Source organism: Eucyclogobius newberryi, unplaced genomic scaffold (genome assembly GCF_026437365.1).
Source record: "Eucyclogobius newberryi isolate DKJ021-1_F unplaced genomic scaffold, fEucNew1.0.hap1 SCAF_2, whole genome shotgun sequence".
NCBI classification, from domain to species: domain Eukaryota; kingdom Metazoa; phylum Chordata; class Actinopteri; order Gobiiformes; family Gobiidae; genus Eucyclogobius; species Eucyclogobius newberryi.
The window spans coordinates 39,581,237-39,604,922 of NW_027315834.1; the positions used below are offsets into that span (position 1 = coordinate 39,581,237).

Here is a 23,686-nt window from a genome sequence, read left to right on the forward strand (position 1 = left end):
ACACAGACTTTTCCTCATATGCTCTGAGTGAGTGACAGCTGGATTTAACCAATCACAGTGAAGTGTGAACTCTCAGAAGCAGTAGATGACTTATATATATATATATATATATATATATATATATATATATATATATATATATATATATTCATGTATAGCATTTCACAAACAGTGAGATTCAATTTGAATATAAAAAGAAAAAAGTACGAACACAGAAAAAGTGACTGGTGTGATTTTGGGAAGAGTTATAAGGCAGATATGTAAGTCATAAGTCTTGAGCAGTGGGAGCAGTTTTATTTAAGAGCAGGTCTGTCGGCAGTGGACGCAGATGGCAGTGAGTAATGCTGATAGTGAAGCCTGTGCTCCACTCTGTGTGTGCATACGAGCATGAATGAGTTGCATAAGTAGCATCTCCAGCCATATATCAGCCTTAAGCCTTTGTGCAGTGCGTTTTAAATCTCCCGTCCCCAGGATCCGAACTACAACCAAATGTATCCAAGCAGCAACTATGTCTTCCATCATAAACAAAATATATCATATTTCTGTAGAGGAAGCATAACAGAAGACCAATTTAAGTGAACTCCCATGTTACATACTGATGGGAAAGTAAATAGAATCTAGAAAATGTGAAAATGAAAGTCATGACTCACTCCTGCTGATTTAATAACGTAGATCAAGTGAGGCTTGAACAGTAGCCCCGCCCACGTCAGAGAGACATTTGTATAATCTTCAACACATTCACCATAAGTTAGGAAAATACTTTTGGGAATTCTGTGGAGTCCAAGGAGAAGCAGGGGGAGGCAGGGAAGAAATTGGGGAGGTACTGAGGGGCGTCAGGGGTAGACAGGGGGAGACATATGAGTAGGCCCAGAAAGGAGACAGGAGAGGCAGTAAAAGACTGGGGATACCAGGGAGGACGGAGGAGACAGGGGAAAGGAGGAGACAGGGAAAAACTGGAGGAGACAGAGAGAAAAAGAGGAGACAAGGAGAAACTGGGTTAGACACGTGGGTAAGCACAAGGGGAGAAATACAGGGGGGAGACAGGGTGAGGCAGGGGAGGCATAGAGGAGACCAGGCCGGTAGAGAGACAGGGGTTAGCGTCAGGAGAGATTAACTTCTACACAATCTCATTCACCAGCGTTAGACCTCCTCCATTACTTCCACTGTTACTCATACACGCTCAAAGGCAGTGCAGAGGTAAGAATGGACTATATTAAGTGGAGAACTCGATCCCCAATTCAATAGCAAATGCAATGCCACTTAAAAACCATGAGAACAAATCTCATGTCTCTTGCCTACTGTATGTTGCACATAGCCACTTACTGAGTTTTATTTCATTTATTGTTTTCTGTTCAACCTGCACAATGTACAGTCTGATAGCTCTAGGTATATTTCAAAAATGATTTGTCTTGTTTTTATTGCATGTATCTATTCTCCTGCTGTTTTAGAACTGTGTGTTGCAAAACTGGAATTACCCCATTGTGGCACAAATAAAGGTTTGCTTATCTAACATGTTCTACTCACACCTGTTAATGTCATTTATAACATGAACTTAACTCCAGGGAGAATTATAACAAAAACAGCCACTATCTTGGCAGCTTACAGAAAGGTGAGCAACAAAATGATTGCAATATAACACAGACTTTATGGGCTACCATGAAATATGAGTAAAACATGCACACCTGTGCAGTTTGATAAAGAAAACGCCACAATCATGTCACATCATAAAACAGTGTCATCTGCACATCACGCTCTCCCCTCAAGGCCTCTCTGTTTCCTGGGCAGAGTAGACTTTTTCATGTCTATTGTTTAGTCATTATAGGTCAGCAGATACAACAGAGAGAGCACTTGTTTCTGTTTGGCCAATTTTCATTTTCAAATAAACCCTCATCATGCTTCTGGAATGATCTATGCCAAACAAGCCTTCGCCAGCTCACATTCAAATATAAGCAAGATAATGTCCCACAATAACACCCAAATATCTTGAAGACAGCCAGTGAAATGAGTAATAGTCTGTCGACATGTCAAGCGACAGACACAGACTTGATCAAGTTTTACTATTATAGGTATTAGGTCTTACTAATTTAGGTGCAGTAAAAATGTTTAAAAAATTAAGAACTCTTAGTATTAAAGTACATTTCTCATCAGTTACAGTGACCAATAACCAATAACCATCAAATGATAGAAAATATAGTTGATTTAATTTGAACCATCCCACAAAGTTGGGTGATAATGTTGCCACTAACAGTCAACAGATATCCGACTTTTGTCCACACACCTTTATGTTCAGTCTGGCTTTATGAGAAAGTCTCTGTATTTAACCTACTGCTAATCTGTGTTTATCATCTTTGTTCACACACTGTTGTGCTGTGGTGGTGCTCCAGCTGCACATGGACTGCCCCTCCGAGGCAGACGAGTGTCTCCTGAGAATGCATTGCTCCTTAGGGCACATCAGGGCAGAACCGTGTGCATATTGTACATACAATCTGGAGACATGCGTGTTGTATGACCACGCTGCCTCAGTCAGCAGTCACATCGATGACATAACAAGCTTGATGTGAAGAGAACCCATAGTTCCCATGAGACTCCAACACCGAATCAGAAGATGGCAGAGAAGTTCCGCATGCTGCTAATAAGCATCCATAGGAACCGGTTTGGGATTACTTGTGCTCGGGTGGACTGTCACATTATGCTCACTTGGAAAACACTTAACACAGAGACAGAAGCCTACAGCTTGAAGAAAATCCATACAACTCCTCAGTCACGCACACTAAAAGCATCACTGTGGGGATGCTCATGCTGGCATGACCCGGATCTCCAGTGAAAACACACTGCAAGAAGAGTGCTCAATAATTCACATCTGACCCCATTGCACAGTTGCTTAAATGTACAGTAGAGGAAGTACAACTGGGGTTTCCTTTTTATGGTGGATTAACAGAGGCACTTGCTTAAAATGCAAATGAACTAAGGAGATTATCACGCAAAAGATGATATATAAGGTTTCTTTAAAATTGTATAAAAATGAATATCAAAAAAATAAACATCAATGGGAAGGGCAATGTGATGACGTGATGAATAATTATAACTACATTCAAGTCATCATAACCTTTGTAAATAGATAGATAGAATAGATAGAAGATATTAATTTTCAACAATACAATACGTTTTATGTTTGGGTTAATTTGCATCATGCTGCAGTACTGAAACAATCAATGAAAACAATTTAATGAGCTTGCTATCCCTTTTTAGAGGAGATACAAGGTTTTTAGGAAAAGGAGGAATAGAAGTATGTAAAATTAAGTAACCAGGACTATACATAACACAGCCGGTATTACAGTGTTTATAGCCATGGCTAACAATAAATAAATACGTAATAATTTTAATTGCAAAGTTTAGAAAGTTTAAACTGTATTTTATTGGCAAAAAGGACATTGTAAACATGAAGATTTGGATTAGCTTTAAGACCACTTGACTTCTTCAAACTTTTTGTAAAAACAAACAGCTTCAGCTTCTGTTTGTTTGGTCTGAGCAGTTCTGCGTGAGCCACAGATGGCAAACTCTCTTCTTATGCAACGCTGCTCTACAGATATAACTGGGAGTCTGTGGTCTCTGGTGGGTCGGACTCAGTAGCGCAGAGCAATAGGTGACAGTTACACGAGCACGTGTCCTGTCATGTCATGGGGATCTGAACAGGACTGGCCCGTCTGACATCGCGCTGCCTTCTCTTCCCCTGCATCCGCTTTGCCCTTGCTCTTTTTGGTCAACTGAAGCCTTTTGCCCCGTGTTTAATCATTCAAGAATCCCAGATACACAAATACTAGGGACAATGTGCGGGAAGAGGCGGTAAAAACAGACAACTCTATGGAGAATGGTGCAACACAGGTGTATGATTCAATAATACAATAAAAACAAATCTTATGAATATTTGAAGAATAACTGGGAAGGAAGGATGCACCAAGCAGAGGCCCATGGAGAGGCTGACGTGAAATAACTGGGGACATTATGAAGGCAATTTGAGAAGTGGAACGAACCGGCTTTTTATCAGCAGGCCTCCTCTGTGCCACAAAGCTCACCTGGACTCGCTGCAGACTGGTTGTGGTTTGCTGAGATTACAGAGAAAGTCAAAGAAGAAGTAAAAGGAAAGTTTAGCTTCAGCAGCGTCATGCATGTGTCAGAGGCCAGTGTGATTCAGAGTGATGTCACACGAAGCCTGCATGTGCCACTTCAACATTTGTTTGTTTCTATATTCAAATCTTTGCATATTTTTGATGATTATCCAATCCAAAAATAATAATTAAAGTATAATAGATACATAAAAAACCCTAATACAAACAGAGTAAAAAATTGAGTAGAGTAATAGCCTTCAATAAATTTTAAAAATGGAATACAAATCAATAAAAGAGAACGACACAACTCACACAGTGTTAAAAGCCAGAGAAAAAAAGTGGATCTATAGTATGTATTGTTCTACTGCTTTCATTTTATTGTGTTGACATCTGAGTACAAAATCCTGCAGCATAATGGGAATAGATCATTACGCTTCAGTGCAAGTGATGCAATAAGTCACAATTGCTACATTATTGTTCGGCTGTATTAAAAAGAAGAAGGAAAAAAGAAAAGAACTGACAGAAAGATGGATTTCTGTGGAAACAACCCTGACAGAGTGATTTCAGACTGACTTCCCATCACTAATGGGTCTGGCCAGCAAAGCCACTACAGCAACACACAGGCTGTTTCATGCCGTATGTTATTAGAGCTGAAATAGTCCCAGTATGGTTCCTGTAAGGTGTGTTCATCTCCCATTCCATTCTACATTACAGTTATCAACAACAGCTAATGAAATTTAAATATTTCCTTTTGGGTTTGTCTGAAGAGGTGGATGTTACATCTATTTTTTTTTCATAATATTGAAAGTTGTTTTGAAGATATGCAATATTCGTTCATTCTTTTAACGGCTGCTGCTCCTCCTACCGGCAAAGTAATTCACGGTCTGGTTCGTCGCTCAGCTGTAGTCTCACCCATGTCAAGCTTTTCCAAAATGCCTTCCAAAAAATTTGCATCAATGATGTCCGGATGATTTCTTCTAATCTTACTTAGCGACATTGTGACTTCTGGAGAGCTTAGCACACTGATGAGCTGAGTTCTGGACTAGGAGCTTTGCTGGCAGGAGGAGCAGCCGTTAGTTCTCCTCAAACGATGCGTGAATTTGAATATCGAGCATATCGTTTGTGACTAAAAATGTTCAGAATAGTGCTGATTTGAAATTAAAATGAAGAAAGTTATGTTGTGAGCTTTCAAATAATGGTGTACGGTGATATTTCTGCACTTTTGTGATGAAGTTGACAGACATTTGTTGGATATTTTAACCTCAACTGAATCATTACCGAGATAATCCAAAACAATATTGAGATATTCTTTTTTGTCAATATCGCCCACACCTTGTTGCGTTTTAAAAAATTGCACAATTCAGAATCACTTGATATCTAAAGCTCAGAGAAAACACCATGGAGATGATAAAAACCTCCTTGATTTAGATTAAGCAATGCACTTTTCACAACTGTATTTAATTTCATCCTAGTTTCCAGTATCGTTCATCGCTCTCCAACCTGCCCCACCCTCTTCTTCTGCTCGATGTGTTCTCCTCTGCAGAGCTATGTTTATTAACTTTAATACAACTTCTGTGTGTCTTGAAAAGCTTTTTCCCCCTTTTGCTACACCCGAGGGCTAAATGGCACCGCGTTTTAGTCAGGGATCAATACAGCTCCCTCACTCGTCCTACTGTCGTTGTTCCCACATACGCCGGGAGCATGGCGTGGACATATATAGACTCTACTACACACTGGGTTAGGGGTGGTGTGGTTGCTATAGTAACAGCTCTCTTTCAGGTATGAAGTGTCAGGATGATAAAAAGTAGCAATGGACACAGCATATCTGATGCCCTTTGAATGGTTTGAATGTGAGCTTATACAATGGCATGCAAAAGGGACACAAGAGCTATAATGTGCTTTGTAAATCAGAGTGGTTTTCTTTGGACTCTGTGGCTGGGTGTAGTATATGGGGTCTTAATAAATAATAAATTATACAAAATTTAGTCACTGTGTCGTGTAACTGTTAGGGCTAAGAAAAGACACAAACTATAGATATATAAACACACTTGTTGGTGTCCGCAAGAATAAGATGACATTTTGCTACGGTTTGTATTAAATTAATTGATAAATGTTTTGCTAATGCATTTCCCATTTATTTAATTTATTTTTGTGATCATTATTTTCTGTAAAAGCACTAGTGTCACAATACTAAAATTTAAAACTTGATTTTAATTCTAAGGAATAGGCTTGATGCTCGATCCATATTTCCATACCACAATGAAAATTAAAAAAAACATTTTCTTCAACTTTGCCATGTGGTCTTATATTAATTATGAGAAAGCACAAGATCATTCTAAAACTGTTAAGGAAAGGTCAGATTTTGTTCTGTTTATGTGTTTGTTTCAGCATCTGTAAACTTGTTCAAGAAATATTTTTAGTCGAGTTTTAGTATCAATTCTGATTTTAAATACAGGCTTTTAGTTACAATGAGAAAGTATTAAGTTAAAACGTGAACATTTCCATGTTATAACGAGTCAAGGGTTCCATTTTAATGATGTCATTGTCTTGTTTTAATTACTTAATTTTCTTGTTATAACGACTTTATTTTCACGTGAACATATTTCGCTTATATCCATCTATTTGCCGTCTGCAGGAGAAGAGCCAGGCACTTTTCATCTTGCTTATGTTTAATGACACACGCACACACACTGAACATGTGGGCCTAGGTCTACATAATGAGATCTTTTAGACGTCCCAATTCATCTCAAGACAGAAGCACACCTCCAGAGCATGTTGCAACTCTGCGTTGATAATGCGTCTTGTAATCAGCCACGTAGGCTCTACCAGACAGGAGAGGAAAGCATGAAATGAGGGAGTTGGGATTCAAACCCATAACACCCGGTACACTTGTGCTGTGCTCCAACCACTCAACCACAGGGCAGCGCCCTCTGGAGTTTTCTTGTGGACAAGATGTTCCAATTCTAATTTCTATGCATGTGACACTGAAATAAGCATGACTTTCACCTGCCGATTACGAACAGATCAGGTCCTCCTTAAGTGACTTTTCAACAATGGATATAAGCTAAATATGTTCACATTAAAATGAGAAAATAAAGTTTAAAAAAGTGAAAATAAAATAAGTATTTCCGCAATATAATCTAATGTAATGTAATTACAAAATATGATATGTGTAATAAAAATCCTATTGGGGCAAATTAGTGATAATATTAAAAACAATATATATCATAAATATTAATAATGCATTAGTCTTATGTAGCACTTTTTCAGACACTCAAAGTTGCAATTTGGTGCATTATTCATTCACCCCGCACTCGATGGTTGTAAACTACTATTGTAACCACAGCTGCCCTGGGGCAGACCGACGGGGGCATCCTTTAATAATTACCAAAACAACCATTATCATTTAACTGGCTGCTGTAAAAAAAAGGATAAAAAAGGATAAATCAAAATGTGTGTAATGTATAGGAACATAATGTGTAGTAAGCATGTCAAATTACCAAATGTTAGAGTTACAATTAAGAATTGTAAGAAAAGACAAAATAGTTTAGGGCACATTAACCAAACAACAGTTAAATCCTTCATTCAAGCCTAGTCTCTTTATGAAAGCAAACCTTTTTTTTTTTTGGAGTATATATATAGATTGAACAGTTCTTATGATTATATTGTGACCTGAACAATCACAATTATTGATTATCCAAATAATCTTGACATGCCTAATGTGTAGTTGTTTATATGTTGCAGATACTAAAGAGACAGCACGTCCAATTATGCATTTTGATTAGCCAAGAGGACATTGTCAGACTTTAAAGATAATAAGAGAGGAGTTAATCCTCCATGAGACTCAAAACACAAGTTTAATTTTCCTATATCTCGCCTCTTTCCCTCCCGCCCTCTGGCATCTCCCTCAGAATCAGTTGGCACAGTCACCAAGCCTGCTGCATGGAGATGAAGATGTGGGCAGAGAAGAGGAAATGGAACAACCGTGTAAAAGTTGCCAGATCAGAAATCAGAGTATGTAGCAGAGCCTTGAATTACAGCAGCAGGAGCGACAAGAGTGAAAGTCCCAATGGAGCAAAATGCAGCAAATATGTCTGAAGCAAGGCTGCCTGTGTGTTACGACATGTTTCTCTCCTGATCTCTCACTCACCCACACAAACATACATTCAGACATATGCACAGCAGAAAGCATATGAGCTGTGTCCTGTTTGTCATTAAACATAATCAACTGACATCCAGGCAGCGGAAAACAAGGTATTTTTAAACAAGTCATGAATCTTCTTTGGTGTAATTAAAGTGTTTTTATCAATCTAATTTGTAAAGGCCTCATAAAACGTATTGCTAAATCAATAGTCTAACAATTAGTTAAAGAAACCTGGCAGTAATTCTTAACACCAAATTGAAATGCAAAGTATATTCAGTAGCCTTCATATCAGAAAATACAAATGTACAAAATCAGGAGAAACAAAGCAATATGTGTTATTGAAATATATAAATATTCTCTAAACCAGGGTAAGACTGAACAAGGTGTCCACCACATTAAACTTGAACTAAACCAGCATGTAATTCTCTAATTAGTAATCATCAGTGAGTTAAGCCGCTAAGTACAACATGAAAGAGCCTGATACCACCATGCAGTCACACATCGCATCAAAACTGGGACTAAAACCAGATCTAAGGATGAAACCAACACTAGAACATGGCCAAACCAAGTCTACAACAGAACTAAACCAGGACCAAATCACAACATATTCATAATTACAGAATTGCTTAATATTTAGTGATTGGCATATACCAAATAATCAAAATAATGATATCATTCTATTACAACAATTCTAATCAATGTATATAAATGTACATATTTGATTTTAAATCGGTCAAAGCTGGCGTGGAGACAAACTAATGATAGCCTCTTAATGTCAAGGTGTAGTCCATAAACTACAGAGCAGTTTGAATACATTTTAATACAAAACAACACATTGGTATCAGATATATAGTGTAGTTGGCATATATCACCTGATGAAAACGTATCACTACTAATCTTGACATCCCAATAACATATAGACGGCTGTCATACTTCACCAAAATAGTCTGTTAGGATGTAGTCATGAGAAAAGTCCACCTTAACCCAGCACTGCCTGTTTGTATGCGGACTCACACCCAACAACACACACCACAGCGCGAGCCCCAGAGCCTCTCCCTCATGCGCACGAGTCGACCGAGCGCTGTGCTGATGAATACGCCCATGTCAATCAGCCATGAGCGGGTTAATATTCATCTCCAACACCTGGCATCCTCTCAGCAGCGGGGGGGGGGGGGTGAGGAACAGGAACAGCTCAGGTTACCATCACCACCGGGGCTGATAACGCACCGCACGCACGCACCAAATCAATGTGACTGACAGAACACGAGCGCGCACGACTCCCTAACCATGTGCGTGCCATCCGTTCTCCTCCTTACAGCTTCCACGAGAGTTACAGCATCGGGGCAGACAGCGGGGGCACTCCCTTATTATCAAATACCTCGCATCCTTACGTTCACATGATGCCACCCTCCATCCATTGTAGCGTAACCCCACCCCCGCGCAACACTCACACATATCTCCAAACAGGTGGCACTACTGCTGCTGCTGCTGCTGTTGTCAAGAAGCCACACATAAGCCGGGCGGTGTGTTTTTTTTTTTTGCCTGGTCCCAGGTTGAGAGACACTAAACTGAGAGTACCAATCCTCCTCCTCTGCTTGCTCTCTGTGGACGTCTGTCGGCGACTGCAGCAGCATCAGCATCAGCATCAGCATCAGCATCAGCATCAGCATCAGCGGCGGCATACTGCCTCCCCCCCCCCCAGCTGCTTGGCTATGCTAACGCTGTACAGCACTATTTCAGGACTGGACAGCGCTCGATCACGGGCGGCGGCGGATGGCTCACTCGCACGCGAAGAGAAGAGGGAGGAGAGCAGCTGTTACCGTTGATGGTGGTGGCTGTTGGCTCGAGCCGGAGCATCCCGGTCCAGGCGCAGGCAGCTTCCGATCTTCTCCCCGCTCTCTGGGTGGGGAATTGTCAAAAGGTTGGCTGCAGCAGTAGCAGCAGCAGCTCTTAGGCCTGCCTCTCTCTCTCTCTCTCTCTCTCTCTATTTCTCCCTCTCTCAGTCTCTCTCTCTCTCCCACTCTCTCTCTCTCTCTCTCTCTCTCTCTCTCTCTACACTACCTCCGCCCCCTCACTACTCTCCCTCTCCCTTTACTTTCTCTCTCCACCCCAAAAAAGACACTCCTCCTCCTCCTCAGCAGCCTTCCTCATCCTTTTTTTTTCGTTTTCTCCCCTATATCCCTCCTCTCTCTGTGTCTCTCCTCCTCTGCTCAATTTCCTCTTTTCTCTCGTTGGTTGGCCCGCGTGTGCACTGAGCTGCGCAAATCCACTCTGTTGAATTAATCAGCCAGCTCCGGCGCTACAAGCATTGGTTAAATCGTAGAGATACTGTTAAGAGAAGCCCTCAGATTGGTACGAGGGAGAGAGCAGACGAATGGGAGTCGCGCGCACAAATTAGGATGGCCTACGCGTTCTGAGATGTGTGACTGCCAAAATAGCCTTGATGATGTGCGCGTGAGTGACGGTGGCTGCAAATCTTCCCCTCCCATCGTAAACTGCTCACGATTCGTGTGTCAGTGTCAGGTGATCTACATCTACTGTATTTATGTGGTTAGATGCCACTTTGCCATAAGCGCCTTATGCTCTCAGCTGTAACATGTATGTACAGGGGAATTAGTGAATCTAAATGGCCTGTTATAAATTCATGGTAGCAAGGTTGTCTGTCAGTGTAGGTCAGAGCAAGAATTAAAAGCATGTACAAGGTTGTCTGCCACAAGCTCCAGACTGCCACAACTTGTAGTCTAAATAGGAAGGGTGAATGGGTAGGGAATGAATGAATAGTAGGGCTGGGCGATTTAGAGATACAAATGTAATTGTAAGCTCATCCCTATGATGAGAAAAATGCTATTTTTGTGATTGACGATTTCTCGATTTATTGCAGCTGTCTGTTCAAACACAGACACTTTTCCCCACCCACTATTCCAACTGTTTAGCCTCTGTAAGGTGCTGAGTGAGTGACAGCTGGCTATAACCAATCACAGAGAAGTGTGAACTTTCTAAAATGAGCTGTTGATTTTATTTACCTCAGGCAATAGCGAACTATAGACGGTAACTCAAACTATGAAAGTACTAAAAGTAATCCATCTCAGGCCGTTTCCAAATGTAAAGTAAAGGACTTTTACTTTTTAATCATGTTAAAAATGTAGTGGAATAGAAAGCTGCCAAATGCAGTGAAGAAAAAGTCAAAAGTATCCACTGTAGAAGTTACTAATAAAGTCAAGTACAGATTTACTTAATATTTTTATTTTTGTACTTTGTTCATTTCAACCAGTGTTTATTATTATTGCTCTGATGACTGATTGTTGAAGTGTGTGTGTGTAAGAGTAATGTTTCACACTGTAACACTTCATTAATGAAGTTTACCAGAGCTCTATAGATTCTCTTCAGCGAGGCATTAAAGTACTTCCAGCATCTGAAATGTTGTGGCTGCAGACTTGAATGGGAGAATACTTAAAACACTTTGACCATTAACCATTTAGAAGTGCGTACTATTGTATCAGTGTGTTGCTACTATGCACAAAAATATGCTACGCGAACAGCCTTGTTTGTGTGAAAATGTGTTACATTTGCATAAATTCTCAGCATGAATTTGGTCTTATTCAAGCATTCATTTTTGGTTTCGCTCTGTGTCTAATCCTCGCGGTTTCACAGTTTTTAGCCTCCAACTACAACATAGAATGGACTTGCTATCACACTGCCTACACTGCCTTGTCACAATGAGTAATTATATCATATTGACATCAGCTTATGTGCGGGGGTTCAAGTGAGTTTATGTGTCATACTGCAGCCAGGCCCCCCAAGTAATTTAATCCTGTTAAAGGGATTTTCAATTAATCCAGGAAGGCCCTACATTTTTTGACAGTGCTGTATTTTTAGATGCAACAGAATTTAAGTGGTGAAATTATCCAGTGTGACACGAGAGTGATGCAGAAAAACTATTGATGCTTGCAAAAATTGAGTTCATGCATGGTCTGGCGTCTGTAAATGAATGTCTAGAAAATAATTTTGTTTTGGCTCAGGTAGAGGTGTCAGAAAAAATACTTGCCCTAATATTGCAATACTTTGAGTCTCGATACTGGTATCGGAAATCTAGTATTTTAATATTTTGATGACATGATGCGTATAAATGAGGCTGCATTTTTGCATCGATTTCAGTTTGTTATTGGCAATAGTGGTTAAAATTGGTAAATTCTGCCTGGACAGTAGAGGGCAGCAATGTATCTCTAAGCACCTATTGTGTCAAATCCTGCCACACAAATTAATACTTTAAATTTGTGTAATTATACGAGGTGGTGATTTACTCTTTTTGGAAACAGGACTTTATGTGCCCAACAATCACTGAGATTGTTCTGTAGAAAGTGTCCATAGTCCATTAATGAGACCCAAAACAGACAAAAATAAAATAATTATTTGAATTATGTGGACATAAAAAATATAGAAAATCTAAGAAAAAGCAATAAATTGGTCTTGTTGTCATTATTGGACTAAATTGTATCGAGTATCATGAAACATGAAACCTGTTACATTGTAACACCAGATTAGAGCCAATGCACAGCTCTCAGGAATTGCCATTACTCCTAAATTATCTTTTCAATTATCAAATCTCTTTTCCCTCATGTCATCTGCCCACTAAACACAGCATCTATTCCCCATCCCTCCTCTGAAAGAAAACTTAGTTTTGGCTTGAATGCGGACTATGGACTTTTATAATTATGTTGATTTAGATGATGGACTTGAATACGTATAGACATTAAAACAGCTTGAAAGCTCAAAGAACATACTGCTTGAAAACAGTCAGATTTATTGCAAAAACGTCAGACTCCAGCTTAACTGATTCATATAATCATTTAAGTGCACATATTTCCCTCAGCAATTTGAATCCAGAAAACAAACAACCTTTGCCAAATTAAAAAGCCAAACACAGATGCACTATAGTTTTTCTACTATTACTATTAAATAATGCATACATTTGTGTTGCTCTTTTGAAGCTTAGCAAAGCTCTGAAAGTGTCAGAATAAGAATCAGACTCAGAATCATGCACATTGTATACTGTTTTTGCCCCTCCAAATAGCTCCAAAAACAACTGCACACTCAAAATTCACATGGACTTACTATGATCTCAGACCATCTGGAAGGAAATATAGTATCACCGCTGAAAATGCAACAGGTATAAAAACTAATTCATACCTCAGCCTATTACATTAATTAACAACATGGACTGACTGTGCACTGCGTCGAGTATGAGTGACTTGTTTTATGTAATATATGTCCTATACAGTACCGGTATGTGCTTTGTTTACCTCATGACATGTCCTGTTTATATGCAAATGACCAAATGCTCCATCCTCCTCATCATCCTCTCCATTCACAGACAATAAAGAAATCCTGAACCTGAAGTGTACCGTAAGCGCTGGTCCGAGCAGGGTTAGAAGCCTTCGAGGTTGAAGGATAAGCTCTCAAACGACTCAGCCGCTGTGTTTAGTCGTTTGGAGTATATTTTCTTGACAAAAAATGGCATGCGCTCATTCCTCAATCCGTCCTTCTTACACAACAAACTCTGGTCCTAAAGTCTCACCACGGTCCAGTGCGAACTTTCTTTCAAATTTGCTGTTTTATTTTATTGCATGACCCACTTTTCATCATAAATGTATTATTAGATTTGTTTTGTGTGATTACAGGCTGTTTTTCTTCCTTGGATTATTGTGGCTTTAAAGCAAACACAGCAGCCCCATGCAGCCTCTTTGTCTGTGACCAGGCAGTAAAGAGGTCAAACAGGAAGTAGAAAGAGATTGGAAAGAAAACAGTAAGGTGCGATTGCTTTGCGAGGACAGGGAGAAATGGCTGTGGAAAATGTTTTGGCTTTGTGGCTGAACTGAGGGATTGTAATCACTAAAATAAGGGTTCCTTTTTACAGATTGAAAACAAAACTGAAAGATTTTGAGTAAACAAGGTCCGTACAGAATGTTAAGATGAGTTTTTGTGCTTCATAGTTCAGAAACACAAGATGGGGTTGCAAAGGGGCAGATTCCAGGAAGATTTTCCCATAAGGATTTTAGCTCGGGAATTGAGGATTTTTTTTTGTATTAATTTTCTGCTGAATGTAAGTTGTTGACCTTTATATAACAATTTCTTACTAATTTGAATGAACAGCCATGCTTTTTGTATATACAAATCTAATCTACATATAATACAATAAGTGTTGCGTATGTGAAACTACATACAAATATTTAAAACAGTACTTTGAAGTATTTTGAAGCTTGATTATCTTAGTAAAGTGAATCCTAATCATCCCACTCCTCTTTAGGGTCACTTTTCATCTTGTTGGTGATTTATGTCATTTGTTTTATTTGTGATCCCACAGACATTAGTTCAATTGTGACTGATCTTTGTCAGTTCAAGGATGTTTGCGACAACAACACCTGAGACACACCATGAGACAAACAATTAGGCAAGGCAAAGAAAGTTTATTTGTAGAGCACAATTCGTAAGGCAATTCAAAGTGCTTCACACAACAGGAAAACAAGCATTCAAATAAAAAAACAGAGAAGATTGATGAAATCCTTTCAGTCATATGCACAGATAAACAAAACTGTTTTTAGCCCAGATTTCAAAATTGTCACAGTAGAAGCCTGTCTCACACCTTTATGAAGCCTGTCCCAGATTTTAGCTGCATAGAACTGAAACGCAGATTCCCCATGTTTAGTCCTGCACCAGCAGGAGGCCGGTCCATGTTTAGTCCTAACGCTGGACACCAACAGGAGGCCGGTCCCTGAGATAATCAGAGTTCAAGACATAGTTCATATGGAACTAACATGGGAGGGGGCCAGTGCAGAGACCTGAGAACAGGACTAATGTGATGGTACTTCCTGGTTCTAGTCAGGACCCGAGCAGCAGTGTTCTGGATGTACTGCAGCTGTTTTACAGCTTGTTTGGAGAGACCGGTGAGCAGGCCGTTACAGTCTAATCTACTGGAGACAAACGCATGGATAAGTCTCTCCAAGTCTGATTTAGACACAATAGGGTACCTTTGATTTTGGCAAAGTTCTTAGCTTGTAAAAATCTGGCAATTTTATTGATTCGATGTGGCTTTTAAAGTTCAAGTCCGGGCCCATTATTACTCCCATTTATTAGAAGATTTATAACTTGATTTGTTGGGTTTAGAGACTGGAACTATGTTTCTGTGGGCCAGAGACGATGATTTCAGCCTGAATTTACTAAGAGAAAGTTGTTTTGCATCCACACAATCTGTTGGATGCAGTGACAGAGTGAATCCACTGGTCCATATTAATCTGCTGTCAGTTAAACCTGAGTGTTGTCTGCATAGATGTGATAGGACACATTTTTGCTGCGTATTAACTGACCTATCGACAGCATGTATCGGTTGAACAGAAGGGGACCCAGGATTGACCCTTGGGGAACCCCACAGGTCAAGGCCATGTGATCTGCGACAGTTACTAATCTTAACAAAGTACTTCCTGTCTTCCGCATAGGACTTCAGATAGTAAAGTTTAGTTGACAAAATTGCTAACTAGTTAACTACTAAAATAATCATTACAGCCTGAGGTAACATAGTTCATGTTCCAGCAAAGATGGTGATCATATTTTCCAGTTAAAAGCTACAACACATTAAACAGGAGAACGATTAGCCCAGTTTGTTTCTTTTCATTACAGGATGATGTCCAGCATGGTGAGACAGCGGTACTATTAGTGGTATTGATTAGTCGTTGTCCTTAGTCCGGGGCAGCCCGTATCATTATTGGCACCAGCTGGTGGTGGTACACAATTGTTGCCATAGGGACAGTGTCCAGGGAGACAGCTGTGGCCTTTTAGCAGCAGCCACAAAGAAGACAGAAGGTCACTCCTCACCTGAGGTACCGCAATGTCTGTCACTGCTGTTCCCTGGCAACCAGGTCAAACTTTGTATTTTTTTCACTCCAGGGTCAGTCCACCTTCAGCATCAAGTCAGAGAAACCAAGATGTGCCTCTGGAGAAAGCTAGAAGAACTCACAAAGCATGACAATTAAGACAGCAGCTTTTACTTAGGAAATAGATACTTTATTCATCTGCAAAGCCCTTGTATTTCAAACTAATTGATTTGTCAACTGGAAAGGCTCACAAAAAGAGCATACTTTCAATGCTAATTAATAGAGAAATAGCACTAGCAAGTGCCAACTCAGCTCTAAGTCATACCGGACTGAACTAGACTGCACATACTGACTCTTTATTTGACCGGACAGTGCAGCGGGAAATGTGAATGAGACTGGAGAATGGCATGCAGCAAATTGTCAAAAGCCAGATTTGAACTCACGACGCTGCTGCCAGCTCCACATGCCCATGCACATACTTCTCAATGTCTTGGGGTTAATGTCTCCAGGTCCCAGGTCCTGTACTGATGGTAAATGAACTTCTCCTGCATTAGAACTTCCACCTCATGCTTTTTCTTTCTGTCTGTGTCCGGCTACTTAAATGTATTCTACAACAGTTGTTATCACAATGTTTTCTTACTAAACATGCAGCTACATAATATTGACGTCAGAGGATAGCAGCCGGCATTGCCAGAGCAGATGAAATAAACTCCAGTGACATACATCATCTGAGTGTACTGATATGTTTACAACATTTTTGCTCAGCAGTCAATTCCAGGGTCAGTTTATCTTACCGGGGATTCTATATTCTTCCAGAACACACACTTCTCAAATACTTCTATGGATATCTGAATCAGTCACCAGTTTCATCTCTCTCAGTTCAGTTGTGTAATGGATAGGTAGATTGCCATTCAGGGAGACATATGGTCCGTCCATATCAAAACAAATATGGCTGACTATCAGGAAAAAGAAAATAAACTTTTTTTGTAGAATCAATGACTGTGTCTGTTAAACTGAGGTGAGAGAAATAATTTCAAACTAGCACCTATCGATACCAAGCTTCCCAGTTTAGTACAGAATAACATGCTGACAAGTCGTACAGAAGAATGTGTTGATATCTAATTCTATACTTAAGTAATTAATAATACTCGAAACAATTATGCAGCATTTTTATGTTTACACCAATTAGATCCAATTGTTTTTATTAAAAACTAAATAAGATATTAGAAAATCCCCCCAGAATTTCTGTTTGTATCTCTCTAAGATTAAATATTGTATTTTTCGGCGTTTCAGACTGATATTATGTCCCAAATATAGGCAATTTTTGTCGTCATTATCGCAAATAAAATAAAGAAGAAGTTTCAAATTAATACCTTTAATTTTAAGACTTTTTTTCCTATTCACATGTAGTGTTTCCTTCATGTCTAAATTGTCTAGGATCGCCTTATTTTCTGGCTAAAAGTAGTTTTTGTACCACGCTTAAAATTAACAAGCAAATCATCAGAACGCTAGTCTACTTTCTATATTGGGCCACAAATTTAAATCCCTTCTTGTTTTGCCACTGGGAGCCTGTGATGTTTGAGTGCATGGACAAATATAGAGAGCTTTTGTGAGCGAGTTTCTCTTGGTCCAGCAGATCCGTGGTCGAGTTTTTGTGTGCCTGGATAAGCATGATGCAGACTGTGAGTGAAGCTGTCAGTGGTGACAGTGGAAAGACTGCCAGGCTCCCAACTGGACTGCACCCAACAGTAACTGCAGAATATTAACCACAGAAGGACACACACACACACACACCTACACACACACACACACACACACGCACACATACAGAATGACAAAAATCGTATTGACGTACATGGCAGACGACTACATGTTTGCTATGGGGGCGGACAAAAGGGTGGGACCAGGGCCAGCTCTCTTACTGTGAATGTGTACAACATATCTCAGGCTGCCAGCAAAACACAGTAGTCTCTATAAAGCAGACCGTGATGTGTGCTCTAACAGGTCTGGGAGATTTAAAGACATCTTGAACAAACCGGTTTGTCTATCAGCCAATAATTGGTGTATAAATGAAGTTTAATTGAATGATAGTGGTTAGGGTTAGGTACAATATCTATCAATCAACATTATGTTAAATTGGGATATAGCTGCATTCATGTTTTCTAAAGACGTATTACATCATAACTGAAATTACACCATACTACAAAAAGATGAATCAATTTATCTGAAAATGAAACCTAACCTAATCTATACATATGCCATAACTGTTTTTGTTTTGTTGGGTTGTCATATTGTCTGTCATACCGTTTTCGTAATACTCAACAACAAAAGCAAGATCTTCCTTTTTGTCACTATCCCTTACCCCTTATTACTGGTGTTATCGCTGTTTTCATAACTATCAGTAGAGAAACACTTAAAACTGGTCTGCTCTGCGTGTGAGGGCCAGGTCACAGCTTTGTCCCAATTTGCTTAAACTAATTTCCACTGACTGAGACTTCAAACAGAAGCATCCATTCCACTTTGTCTGTTCCACTATGCCAGAGTGTCCACACTCACACAAATGGGCGCGTTGCCAGGACAAAGGCTCTCATGCCCATCCCTCCCAGACCTCACCCTCAGGCCTTCAAGGGACGACTCCACATCATTTACACGGCAGCATATCTGGGCAGCAAGACTAATCACAGTCAAATTAAAAACACAAATATAATGTTTGTAATTAGCATATTACAAAGCTGCAATTAGCTGGGTAACAATACCTCTTGCAATAGTTTTATATAAAATGTTAATGCTCCTGGACACGGGCTAGGACAAAGGGATGGGACAGATCCACGTGCTTGCTTTTGACATGGACAAAAAGAGTTGATCGCTGGTGAATCACACATTTTCAGAAGCCGCAGTAGCGAAAAGCAGTTCTACAAAAACAGCAAAAATATCAAATAAAATAAATTAATATGCACCGTTTATATATTATAAATTATGTATAAACACACAAAACGTGAATGGACCATACAATTAACAACAAAAGTCCAGAATTATCTACATTTCCTGTTTGGAAGATTTCACAGCAAGTTTCTGTTATTTCTAACCAGCTCTTTTTGCAGCGCTTTTAAAATATATACTTTTTTTATTATCTACAATATACCCAAATGTGTATTGTATCAACCATTTTGTGAAATAGCTCACACCTCTAATCTGCACTGTTAAAAGGGTGCCCTGTAAACTGAATGTTGATTTTAAAACGTATTTTGAAAATTCAAATCTCCATTTCAGTACTTCTATTTTTCACAGAAACAAGACTTATTCCACAGATGTGTCCATGTAGATAAAAACATAATTTGTTGAAAGGGAGCGTTATTATTGTGTTACAGATGTACTCGGATCTTTGGCCCAGAAGGAGACATGCTTTATCGTTATTTTCAGCCTGTGATTCAGAGAGTGTGAACAATGAGGAGCGGCTCAGGAGAGATTATGTGAGAGGGAAAAAGCAGGAAGTGGAGTGAGGGGGGTTTACCACATTTCTATTCTGCTGCTACTCGCGTGAACAGTAGAGTTTCAGTTTGGTGGATGGGAGAAAACTAAGCAGAAAAACTGCCAAGAAAAAAAAAACTCAGTTGGAATTTGATGTAATGACATGTAATGAATTAAATTGGAATATGAACCTCTTTAGCAGCGTATTCTTTCAGCAAGTTTACCAGTTTAATGCTCAGCGCGTTGGCTTCACCATATCTACTGATAAGCATGGCAAACAAACTATTGTTATGAGAGTCCATTGCAATGGTGAACAAAGCCAGGATGTCTACTAGTCTACAAAGAGTTGTGATTATGCCATTATTCACCTAACTCCGCCCCTTTAGAGAACGAGGAAAAAGCTAAAATATGCTATAAAGAAGGTTGATTTGTGTCAAATCTTCAATGTTCATGTGGCCAACAAGTCAACACTGCAATTCCCTTGGTGGCCTGAAAACAACTTTGTGTCTCTGTAGAACTTACAGCAGCCCTATGAAAGTTAATACATTCAGAAGGAGGATTACAACGGATGGCGGTGTTCTTGGGCAAGACACTTCGCCCACTTTGCATGTGAATAAGGTGTATGCATGAGTGTGGGTGTATGTTAGTTTACCCCAAAGCAGCCGCGGCTTACCAACACAGAGTGGAGCGAATGAATAATCACTAGTGTAATGGTTTGAAAAAAGAGTGTATGGTAGTATTATTATTACCATACAAAATACCGTACTCAAAAATCTAACAGCTATGCATGCAGTCCTGACCAGGCTCCAGTGGCATTAAAATATGAGTCAAATAGTCAAATGGGGACAATAGTAAGTATTCCTTAACATTACTATTCTACACTAGTTCAGATTTGGACAAAAACAAGCAGAAGATAAATAGATGTTTGCAAACTCTCTGGAGCTTTAGCCACTTCTGCCCGTGGCCATGTATTAAAGTCTTAGCTGTATCCTGCAGGGTCACTCACAGGGAAAGGATTATCAGGCCTGGAAATGAAGCCCGCGCTGCAACAGGTCTCCAGCCTCACACAGATTTGTTCTCCTCAGAAATATTCTTGATGAGAAAATGGCCTTTGAAACTGGATTTTCCCTCTGGCACAAATGAACGGAAATAAACTAGCGGTATATCTGTACAAAGCAGACCCTCAACATTATGCAAGGTCTGTGGTGGTTCATACGTGGGAAATGGACTTGGACATGTGCTAGTAACACAGGGCTGACAGTGACATAATACACACCAGAATTCTATCATCTATAACTCTATTAATTAACTTATTAGGTGTAGAAATATATTCTGGACCGGTTAATTAATTTTTTTATTCGCCACGTTGGATGATTTAATAATCTCTGAAAATTTTGGCCAACATACCCTTTATAAATATACCAATAGATTTCATCTGTTGAGAGGCTGCTCATGTTCAATAAAGTAATTTTAAATATCATATAGTTGCTTGGTTATGGTGGCCCAAAACATATTAACCAACAGATGGCCCTAACATCAGTTTTATCCTTCCTTTGTATATCAATTAGCCTGTTACTAGAACATTTGGTGCTGTGTTAAACACACCAAAGAGCTCAAATACACAGTGAACAAGCAGACTGTCTGAGGCAAAGCCAGAAACCATCCCCCTCAAATAAATATTCACAACAAACTTTCAGGCAAAATGTCAGTTTATCCGCTGCCAGTGCTATCAGCCAGTCCGACAAAACGGCCAAAACCACCTGCTATTACTGTTAAGAGCGTCCAAACCAACAAGTCTACAGCATTTAATATGGTGGACAGTCCAACACCAGACCGAGGGACAGATCTGTCTGTCAGTACTGTGGCTCCCAGCAGAGACACAAGATGATCCAATCAATTAGTACAAATTCAGAGAAAAGAGGATAACTAAAAACAACCTGAAATAGATGAAATGTTTCTGTTACAGCAGGTGGCACTGGTGATTAAACATTGTGCACAGAGACAATAACAGTGTAATAGCCTAAAGAAAACGCTCACATCACATATGGGTTAAGCAGCAGAAATGTAGCTAAAGCGACGGGACAAAGGATAAACCAACAGGACATGAAGCTAGTAGTGACTAAAAAGGATGTAGAAGCCAAGGTTAGATGACATCAACTGTTCTGTGGTGACAACTGGAGAGAAGTTCAGTCTAGTTTTAATGAAAACTTCAAAGGTTATGAATAACAAATATCTGATGTTTGGAAGAAATAATAGCTTTGAAGTTGGCCCAATTTATGGAAACCAGATTTATTTTAGGCATATTTATGCAGAATTCATAAGAAGCTAAATAAATTGAGTTTGAACCCAACATAAAATGAATTTTTGTTTATGTTTAATTTTTGATTCCTGCCGTCTATAAGTCATTATATCTGTAAATATTTGTATATAAAATCTAAGTGGAAAAATACATTATATACAAATTATTTTGAATGGAGAATAAAGTCATATTGAATATAGAAAAGACAAATGTTAATGAATACTGAACAGATTGGATAATTATGCCCAGTCTACTTGGACTGCAACTATGGGATGTCAAAGTTATTTGAAACAAAGGAGTGACTGAACAGATGTGAGTTGGCATGATCGTGCCTGGTGTGTTACATTGTCTGACTGGAGCTGGAGCTGGAGCTGTTCTGACAAGAGCTTTGTCATGATGTGTGTTTGTGAGCAAGAGGAAGTCAAACCACAAATGTGAGTGAGCTCATTTTCCAGCTTCACTGATATGCAAGTACACAACATAAAGACAAAAGACAAGACTGAGTTCATACATAGAACAAGGATAAAAGGGGAACAAAGCCCTTTTCTAAACAGCACAGTCTGCAATTGAAGAGCAAAGGGCCTGCAGCAGTCTATATCTGCTTTGATTCTATTCAAATATAATTTAGGTTCATCTTGCGTTTGTGGATTAACTAGTTCTTTGAAACTTTCATATTTGCTGTTTAACATTCAATTGACTTTCCTTTAGGCCTCTCATGTTTAGAAAAATGCAAATTATGGACAAACGACAAAATGTAATTGTAAAACGAACTGACACAGCAACTGTCTCAATTCCACCACATTGGCACCGTCACAGCTTTGTAAATTACGATGTGAGTCTAAGAGGAGCCACATCCAGAGGTTTTGTTCCTTGTGGCATTTGGGTGACATTTAGAGATCTCTGTTACACACAGTTCCAGAAATACGACACAATCACTGCATGTATAGCAAAAAACAACTGAAATTCACAGGTCAACGTTCAAGCTCAAAAATAGTAGAATATAAAGTAGGGATAACACAGTGGAATAAGGTTAAAGTGAATCTAAAGTTGTCAAACTCTGCCACACAAATCACACAGTCAGTGTATTGAATTAACATTTAGAATAAGGATAATGTTTTGGCTAAGCAGATCATGTGGATATAGCTATTAAGAGTTTACAGCATTTAATCACATAATAAATGCCTTTGCTGTGATTTATGGCCACTAAAATGCTTACACTAGTAACATACTTTGCGTGTGTGCTCATGGGTAACTCAACAACATTTAGTAAATATTGAAAGTGTGGCACAATATTTCATCCGTGCTACTGGAAACCATCAATATTCAGCTAACCCTGACTATTTCAACCAGAAAAGGCTTACTTTATTGCCATCTGCTGCTTGAAAAGGGAACTTACACTAACTAAATTATGAAATCAAATCATCTGTTCACTGTGCAGGATATTTTACAGATGAGTGCAGATAAAGAAATGGACAGACATAAGGTGTTGGCTTTCTTTAAGAGGCGATTCATTAGAAGTATCTCATAATAATTAATGATAACATAGCATGCATAAGAGCCCACATTACACCCACAATGGCATATAGACAGTGTCCTACCTAGTCTTTGGTCCTGGTGTAGCTGATGCCTCTCCCTTGCTGCACGTCACAGACTGGAGGAGATATGCTGCACATCTCTGAGTCCACGTGCTCACATCAGACCTGGAGAGCTGGAGTAATGAGCAGGGTTTATTCTGCAGCTCCCTGACTTCCTCACATGCAGCAGCTGCACACGCCGCTCTTTAGACCCTCACACAAACACACAC

General features: G+C 39.4%; 1 protein-coding gene across 1 annotated transcript in view; it reads right to left on the reverse strand.

The window, feature by feature from the left end:
* Positions 1 to 23,686, reverse strand: part of LOC140368304 (RIMS-binding protein 2-like) — a 71,753-nt gene extending 48,067 nt beyond the window's left edge. The window contains 1 exon segment of the mRNA XM_072455281.1: positions 23,481 to 23,686. The gene's annotated coding sequence lies outside the window, so the exon portion shown is untranslated.